The sequence below is a fragment of the Dromiciops gliroides genome, chromosome 5 (assembly GCF_019393635.1).
Source record: "Dromiciops gliroides isolate mDroGli1 chromosome 5, mDroGli1.pri, whole genome shotgun sequence".
Taxonomy (NCBI): Eukaryota; Metazoa; Chordata; class Mammalia; order Microbiotheria; family Microbiotheriidae; genus Dromiciops; species Dromiciops gliroides.
In genome coordinates, this window is record NC_057865.1 from 271379733 (window position 1) to 271388837 (window position 9105).

The 9105-nt window shown below is 43.9% G+C and overlaps 1 pseudogene; it reads right to left on the bottom strand.

Moving 5' to 3' along the window:
• Positions 1-1134: 1134 nt before the first annotated feature.
• LOC122729035 lies at positions 1135-8365 on the bottom strand (annotated as a pseudogene).
• Between the last annotated feature and the right edge of the window lie 740 nt (positions 8366-9105).

Here is a 9105-nt window from a genome sequence, read left to right on the forward strand (position 1 = left end):
AAGCCCTCTGTTCCTAAACATTCTCTCCTCCTTGTTCAAAAATAAAATGGACTTTCTGGGGGGGGGGATCTTTAAACCAAGACTGAATAACTAATGATGTTTTATGTTGTAAAGATGATCAGTTCTTCAGTATGGGTTGTGACTCGATGGCTTTGTAGGGCCTAGAGAGCTCTGAGATTTTGTGATTCAGTAGCAGAGAGGATTTTGTAGTTAGAAGGAACGTTAAGGGTCTAAGTTCTGTGATTTAAAGAGGAGGAAACTGAGGCCCAGAGGTGAGGTTAGAAAGATATACTTAGCAGAGCAGAGATGCCCTCTCTATTCCACCATTCATTTATAGAGCAGCATTAGTGAGAATTAGTAAGAATAGGAACCAGAGGATTACAGAATTAGGGTTGATCAGTGGCCCATCTTGTCCAACCCTCCTATTTGAGAGAGAAGGTGAGGGGGAAAGTGCAAGAGGTTAAAACAGGGCAGGGGCTTGGACCCAGGTCTTCTGACTCCAAATTCAGTGCCCTGGCGCTACACCACAGGCTTTGGACACTGGGTCTGTGAGAAGAAATAAGAGCAGGAATTATAGGGTTCTGAATCAAGAGCTGGCAGGGGCTTTGGAGGTCATGAAGTATACTTCCTCATTTTACAAATGAGGAAACCGAATTCTTGGATGACAGAATAAGTGGACCTGGCAGCCAGGGTGTGAGTCTGTCTCACTGAACCTCTTTCTTTCTTTCTTTCCTTCTTTCTTTCTTTCTTTCTTTCTTTCTTTCTTTCTTTCTTTCTTTCTTTCTTTCTTTCTTTCTTTCTTTCTTTCTTTCTCTCTCTCTCTCTCTCCCTCCCTCCCTCCCTCTCTCTGTCTCTATCTCTGTGTCTCTCCCACCCTCTCTCTGTCTCTGTCTCTATCTCTCTCTGTCTTTCTGTCTCTGTCTCTCTGTCTGTCTCTGTCTCTGTCTGTTTCTCTCTAATGCAAAGGAAGGTTCACTGGAGAGGGACGAGCAGAAAGCTACATTTGGAAATCAATGGGATATGAAGAAAACAAAGGACATTGATTAAGATGAAGGGAGAAAAAAATCCTAGCCACTTGAAGAGGAAAAGAATAAAGATTCTCCTTGGGAGGAGGAATAAAGAAGCCCCTTGTTTTCACAGCTCTCCAGAACAGATGGCCTTCTCCCAGACACAGAAGAGGCTAAACCTTAGCCAGAGATCCGAAGCCAGGCTGAACGGGTCCTGACAGTGGGCTATGGGGCTGCCAGCCACATTTACTTCTAGACTCCCTTGGAGGAGATGCACTTCCTGGCCAGGATTACAGGGAGTGAGACAAATAGGAGGCAGGGCTTAAAGGCAGAGAGGATGCCCCTCTCTAGAGCAAAAGATTCAGAAAGACCTTTTTTGAGGTAGCAACAAAGCGGTCCTTCATTTGACTGGAGAATGGCTTGGAGATATCATGGCACATGACTGTAATGGGATACCACTAAACCATGATGGATGGATAAAGCATTGAAGGAATGTATTTCTTAAGCTCTTATTTTTTTTCTCTTTTTTTAGTGAGGCAATTGGGGTTAAGTGACTTGCCCAGGGTCACACAGCTAATAAGTGTTAAGTGTCTGAGGCCGGATTTGAACTCAGATCTTCCTGACTTCAGGGCCAGTGCTCTATTCACTGTGGCACCCAGCTGCCCCTTAAGCTCTTATTTTGTGGCCAGTACTGTGTTAAGTACTGGAAATACAAAGAAAAAGAAAAAAACAATCCCTACCCTCAAGGTGCTTACCTTCTAGTGGGGTTTGGGCTCTTCAACCCCAGACTCACTCTTCCCCTCTGTCCCCAGTGACCTTTGTACAACGTCAATTCACCAACCCCCCTGACCTTTCTCAGATTGGTGGGTTCCTCCTTGACCATCCATTTGAGGAAGCACCCATCTCAGCCATTATGTTCCCTTCAAATCGAGACCAGCCCATGATGCCCCAGACCACTTCTCCACCTTGTCCCTGCATGGGTACCTTCCTCATTCCTCCCCCCTCCCTTTTCAGATCCCTTAGGACATACATGAAGAATACAGAGAAAAATGGGAAGATTTGTAAAAAGTGATGCAGAAAGATGACAGCGGAAGGGGGAGAATGATAGGATATGTGCAATGACCACAATAATGTAAATGAAAACAGCACAAAAAAGCCACTAATCTCTGGTTCGGCAGGAACGATTTTCCCCCAAGAGAAGGTGAAATTGACCCCCCACCCTTTGTAGAGCAGCAGCGGTAAGAAGAATACAGAATGGTATGAGCCTTGGGTCAGGAGGCTTTGTTTAACTGGCTTTCTTTCTTGCAAGGGGTGATAGATAGCATGATATAATAACAGAGATAGCACTGGCCCTGGGGTCAGAGGACCTAGGTTCAAAAAATGGTTATTAAAAAGATGTTAGTTACTGCTTACCTCTATGTGTACACTCCTCTCTATACCAAATCTTTGTGAGATTTAGAATCATCTATATGTGGAGGCAGCGAGGTGACGCAGTGGACAGAGTATTGGGCCTTGAGTCAGGAAGACTTGAGTTCAAATCCAGCTTCAGACACTCACTAGTTGTGTGACCCCGAGAAAGTCACTGCACCCTGTTTGCCTCAATTTCCTCATCTGGTAAATGAGCTGGAGAAGGAAATGGCAAACCACTCCAGTATTTTTGCCAAGAAAAGGCCAGATGGGGTCATGAAGAGTCAGACATGACAGAACAACAATACATGAACTGAGAACAGCCTTGATGAGGGTATTTCTAGTCCTACAATAAACCACACATCTTTCCCACTGCACAATCAACTGAGAGCTACAGAGATCATAAGATTCCACTGTGCTTATTGTTTGTCAATTATAAAAGAGCAAGAGATTTGTTAGAACAAAATGGTATTTTAAAACAAGGTGTTTCCCATCCATACGTTAGAATCATTCAAGAGTCCTTGGGAGATAGAGTATCAGAAATAACCCTATTCAGTGACTCTGTTAATAAATATCAAGTGAGGCATGAAACAGAGAGATATATGCTCATAGCAGGTATTTGTTACTATGGAAGAGATGGAGTGTAATCTCAATAAAAGAGGAAGTCATTGTGGATGGAGAGGCCCACCAGATGCTGCTGTTTGTTAATGATATTGTATTGATTTCATCAAGGTCTAAGGCCAATGCCTCCTAGAAAGGACTTATAATCACTCAAAGGAGTGATGATCTGACATCTACACAGGAAATACCAAGTGGATGAAACATGTCTATTGGCTAGATTTCAACATATGTTTAAATGGATACCTCTATTGAGATTGTCCAACAACATTTATATCTGGGGCAGGCAGATGGACAGTGAGCTGGGCCCAGAGCCACCTGGATTGCTTTCAAGAAATTGCAAAACTCCCTTAATGACCACAAACTTCCAATGAAAGCAAAAACCTATCTTTTTAGACAACAACAAAAATGAGAACAAGGAAGGAAAAGCGTGAACCGCTGTTCACCCAGGGTTCACCTTGGGAAGAATATTGTGGTTATCGATTATCTGTTCCCCTTCTGTTATGACCTATTTGTCAATAGTATTAAAATGGTGAAGGATCTGGGTTTGCTCTTGTAACTAATAATAATAACTAACATTTATATGGTGCTTACTATGTTCCAGTCACTGTGCTAAGCACTTTACAATTATGATCTCATCTGATCCACACCCCAACCCTGAGAGACAGGTGCTATTATTTTCTTATTTTATAGATGATGTTTGTTGTTCAGTCATATCTGACTCTTCATGACCTTATCTGGGGTTTTCTTAGCAAAGATACTGCAAGTTGTTTGCCATTTCTTTTTCCAGCTCATTTAACAGATGAGGCAAACAGGGTTAAGTGACTTGCCCAGTAAGTGTCTGAGGCTGAATTTGAACTCAGGAACATGATTTTTCCTGCCTTTAGGTCTGGTGTTCTTTCCACTGTACCACTTAGCTGTCCAGATGAGGAAAGTGAGTATGAAACAACTTGCCCAGGCTTACACAGCTTGTAAATGACTGAGGTCAGGTCAGGAGGACCTAAATTCAAACCCAGACTCAGACACTTACTAGTTGAGTGACCCTGGGCAAGTCACTTTACCCCAATTGCCTCAAACATCCGGAGCCATCTCCAGTCATCCTGATTTATATCTTGCCACTGGACCCAGATGGCTCTGGAGGAAAGAATGAGGCTGGTGACCTTGCATAGCCCTCCTTCCCTTAAATCCAATTCACTCCAAGTCATGACATCACCTCCTGATGTCACGGTCCTCTTCAAGAATGAAGGATGAACAACAACAGCCTAAATGTGTCACTACCTGGTGGCTGCACTTCTGATGGAAAACCCTTTTGAACTTAGCTAGACCAGCTCTTCAATGCCACTGATGGATGGATATGACCAATCTTTTGTTTGAGGCTTTCTCGGTCTGGCAGGACATGTGGGAGTGCAGGTTTTGGGGACACAGCCTTCTAGAATTCAGGGTCACCTCCGCATCCCAGAGAAGCAGAAGAGGAGGTGTCCAGGATGTGATGTTTGTATGAGGTGAGAGAGACAAAATGATCTGTGAATATCAGGCTCTGGAGGAGGAGCAGGGGAGGTGTTTGTACTGTCCCCAGCTAACCTTTGCTGGATTCTCAGACTGATGCAAAGCACCAGCCTAAGCAGAGCTGCTGTCCTTTTCACTTCTCCAAGCACATAGGAGCATAGAGCAAGAGCCCATCTAGTCCCACCCTCTCAATTTATTTGTTTGTTTGTTTGTTTTTTGGAATTTTTTGTGAGGTAATTGGAGTTAAGTGACTTGCCCAGGGTCACACAGCTCGTAAGTGTCAAGTGTCTGAGGTCGGAATTGAACTTAGGTCCTCCTGAATCCAGGTCCGGTGCTTTATCCACTGCCCCACCTAGCTGCCCCTACCCACCCTCTCAATTTACAGATGAGGAAACTGAGGCTCAATGAGTTTAAGTGACTTTCCCAAGGTCTTGGAGGTGGTAAGCTTTAGGGGTAGTATTCAAACTCAGGTTCTCTGACTCTAAATAAGAGGTTCTTAACCTCAGGTATTTATACTTATTTTTTTAAAAAAGTGTTTTATTAATATTTTAAAACATAATCATATTGTACATATAAAACCTATATCAGATTATTTGCCTTCTTGGGGATGGGGGACAGGAGGAAGGGAAGGAGAAAAATGTGAAATGTAAAATCTTTCAAAAAGCGAATGTTGAGGGGCAGCTAGGTGGCACAGTGAATAAAGCACTGGCCCTGGAATCAGGAGGACCTTAATGCAAATCCAGCTTCAGACACTTGACACTTACTAGCTGTGTGACCCTGGGCAAGTCACTTAACCCTCATTGCTCCGAGGGGAAAAAAAGTGAATGTTAAAAATTGTCTTTATATGTCATTGGAAACAAATACTATTAAGTAAAAACATAATCATATCTAGCATTTATATAGATCTCAAAGGTTTGCAAAGTAGTACTGCAACTGTTATCTTGTTTGATCCACACAACAGTCCGGTGAGGTAAGTGCAATTATTGCTGCTGTTGTTCAATTCTCTGTGACCCCAATTGGGGTTTTCTTGGCAAAGATACTGGGGTGGTTCACCATATCCTTCTCCAGTTCATTTTACAGATGACAAAACTAAGGCCAACATCATTAAGTGACTTGCCCAGGATCACACAGCTAGCACGCATCTGAAGCTAGATTTGAACTCAGAAGATACCTTCCTGACTATAGGGATAGTGCTCTATCCACTGTGCCACCCAGCTACCTAATGAAAATAACTATTATTATTACAATAATACAATATTATAATAATAACTTATAATAATATTTATAATGTGCTTTAAGTTTTGCAAAGTGCTGTACATACATAGGTTATCTCATTTGATCCTTACAACCACCCTAGAAAGTAAGGTATGATTATTATTATTCCCATTTTAGAAGTAAGGAAATTGAAGCTCACAGAGGTTGTAACTTGCCCAGGAACCCACAGCTAGCTAGTCTAAGGCAGATTCAGAACTCAGGCCTTCCTGACTCCAGGTCACCTAGCTGCTTCTGATTTCGGTGTTGGATTTAGGGGGTACTCACAGCAGCTGCACTCACTGAGCAGCAAAGAAATCACAGAATGTAGTTCCTAGTTAATAAGGATGATAAGCTAACTCCCATCATTACAAATCAAGCTCCCCCATCCATGAGCTGCAGCTGCTTGGGAACACCGTCAGAATGGGGATCAACTCGGAAAATTCCAGATTGATGTACTGGCTGAAATAGATGGAAATGTTTGCACCTCACAAGGGTCCTCATTGCCAGGCATCTACGCACTTACAATGAGCCTCTGTCTACTTCAAGGCATCAGCAGTCAAAGATACTGCCTCCTCTCTGCAAGATACATTCCCTCTCATCACCTTCGAACTTCTGGCTCTGTGGGGTTTTTATTTGCTTTGGAAGAAAGAGCACGTTGGTTTAGAATTATTGCTTGTTTGAGGGTGAACTTTCCAATCCTCTTTGGAGCACATTCCATCTTTTTCTAAAGCATCTTTGGCGGACAAAGCCATGGACTGATGTAAATGGTTGGTCCCAGTCCCTAGAAGGTTTCTTTGGCTTTCCTTAATGTAATAAATGCTTGCTGATGGATTGGCTGATGCGTCAGGAGGTGACCGAGCCTTTCAGAAACCATCGTCAAGGGGGAGTTTTGGATCACTATAGCATGAAAGGAAAGGGAGGTAGGGGAAGGGTTCCTCTTTTGAGGACTGACAAGGATTTCTTTTCTTTCCTCATTCTAGCTGCCTCATGCTGGGTCTGAATATCCTTATTCAAGTATTTATGGAGAATGCTATGAACCTTCCCGGGGTTGGAGCATTTTAAATGTAGGGACCAATTCTAACCAGAGAGAACAAACTCTGCTATGTGGTGGTCGTGAAATATTCCCATACTCAAAGGAAAAGGAATATGGAGAATTCCCAAAACACAAGTAGGAATTTTTTTTTTTTGCCTGGGACAAAGACAACTCTATGTGTAAGGTGATGAGGAGGTAATGTCACAGAGCACAGGGGACAGCACTGAGGATGAGGAGAGATACGTTGGCTGCAGTCAGACTGAGGACGGCCATTGTATCTGGAAAGGGGATTGGTCATCCTCTCTCTTCCCACTGCCCCCTCTGACAGGCCTACAGCTCACTTACTCACTCTCTACCAGGCCTGCCTTCCTTCCCAGTCCAGTAATCACAGCCCTGCCTCACTCAAATCCAATTCACTGCAAGTCATGACATCACCTCCCCGATGTCATGTCATGGTCGTCTTCGAGAACGAAGGACAAACAACAACGATCCCTGCAAAAGTTCTAGCTTATGGTCTATGATACATGAGGTTGGGGCCAGGGTGGCTCAATAGTCTCTTTTTTTTTTTTTTTTGCTCAATAGTCTCTTAACTGCCATGCCCCACTCCCCCATCATGTCAGCACCTGAGACAAAGCCCCAGTAACCCCACCCTAGCTACTCTTTCCAAAGGATTCAGAGAAATACAGTCAAGTCGAGGTAACTTTTTAGGCCTCAGTTTCCTTATCTATAAAAAAGAGGTTGTTTTTGTTTTATTTTTGCAGGGCAATGGGGGTTAAGTGACTTGCCCAGGGTCACACAGCTAGTGTCAAGTGTCTGAGGCTAGATTTGAACTCAGGTCCTCCTCAGTCCAAGGCTGGTGCTCTATCTACTGTGCCACCTAGCTGTCCCTTAAGGGACACTTCTTGCAGAAGGCTGGTGATGTTTAATTTTAATTTTTTATTTTGGACACGGCAATGAGGGTTAAGTGACTTCCCCAGGGTCACACAGCTAGTGTCATGTGTCTGAATCCGGATTTGAACTCAGGTCCTCCTGAATCCAGGACTCGTGCTTTATTCACTGCACCACCCAGCTGCCCCAAGTGGAGAATCCGTGTTGCACAATGCAATGGTTGGGAAGTTAACATATGATGCTTCAGTCAGAGGCTGGTGATCTGCCTGAGGATCAGTGACCACCAAGAGGCGAGGTTCCCTGAAAATGGCCTGAATCTGGTTAGTGAAGGTGGCCCTGGGGTGAAGCGTCCAGCAATAGGTGTAGCGCCAGTGGCAGCAGCAAATTTCAGAACAGTTCGCTGGCCGGTGTTCCTGGATGAGATGACACGAACATCAGCAGGATTTTCAATGGCGACAATGGCGCGAGCAGCGAGCAGAAGCTTTTCCCAAGTTCTCTTCAAATGAATGACGTAGATGCCGTCACTCTTCCTTTTGTAGATATACGGTTCCATCTGGAAGTCCAAATTAGTGCCACCCAAGTAGGTTCCTGCAGTGAGAAATTTGAGGACATCTGCCTCCTTCATCTGCAAGATATCCAGGGCTCCGGACATCGTGAAAGTTTCCCTTTAAAGTTACTACGGAAACCAAAGACAATGCTGTAAGGACCCCTCTTCTGGGTAGTGTGGAAAGGGCGACCCCACTGTTTCAAGCTTCACTCCTTTTGTTTTTAAATAACAAACATTTTTATTTATAGTTTGGGGTTCCAATTTTTATCCCTCTTTCCCTCCCTCCCCTCTCCACCCCATTAGAGGGCGAAGAAGCTCCTCTCCTTTTTTTTTTTTTTTTTTTTGGTGAGGCAATTGGGGTTAAGTGACTTGCCCAGGATCACACAGCTAGTAAGTGTTAAATGTCTGAGGCTGGATTTGAACTCAGGTCCTCCTGACTCCAGGGCCGGTGCTCTATCCACTGCGCCACCTAGCTGCCCCCTCCTCTCCTTTTAACAATCGGTAAAGCAGGAAAGAGATGTGAGCCCTCCTCAGTCACAATATTAGAGGCTTTGCTTGACTTTTCCAGGAATGAACTTGGGGCTATTTGATGTGAGGTATCTGTTATAATAAAACAAAATATACCAATACTTTTTCTCAAAAAGTAATTTATGGGGGGCAGCTAGGTGGTGCAGTGGATAAAGCACCAGCCCTGGATTCAGGAGGACCCGAGTTCAAATTTGACCTCAGACACTTGACACTTATTAGCTGTGTGACCCTGGGCAAGTCACTTAACCCTCATTGCCCCACCAAAAAAAAAAAAGTAATTTATGAGAACAGAGAGACAGTGTAGGTCAGTGGATAGA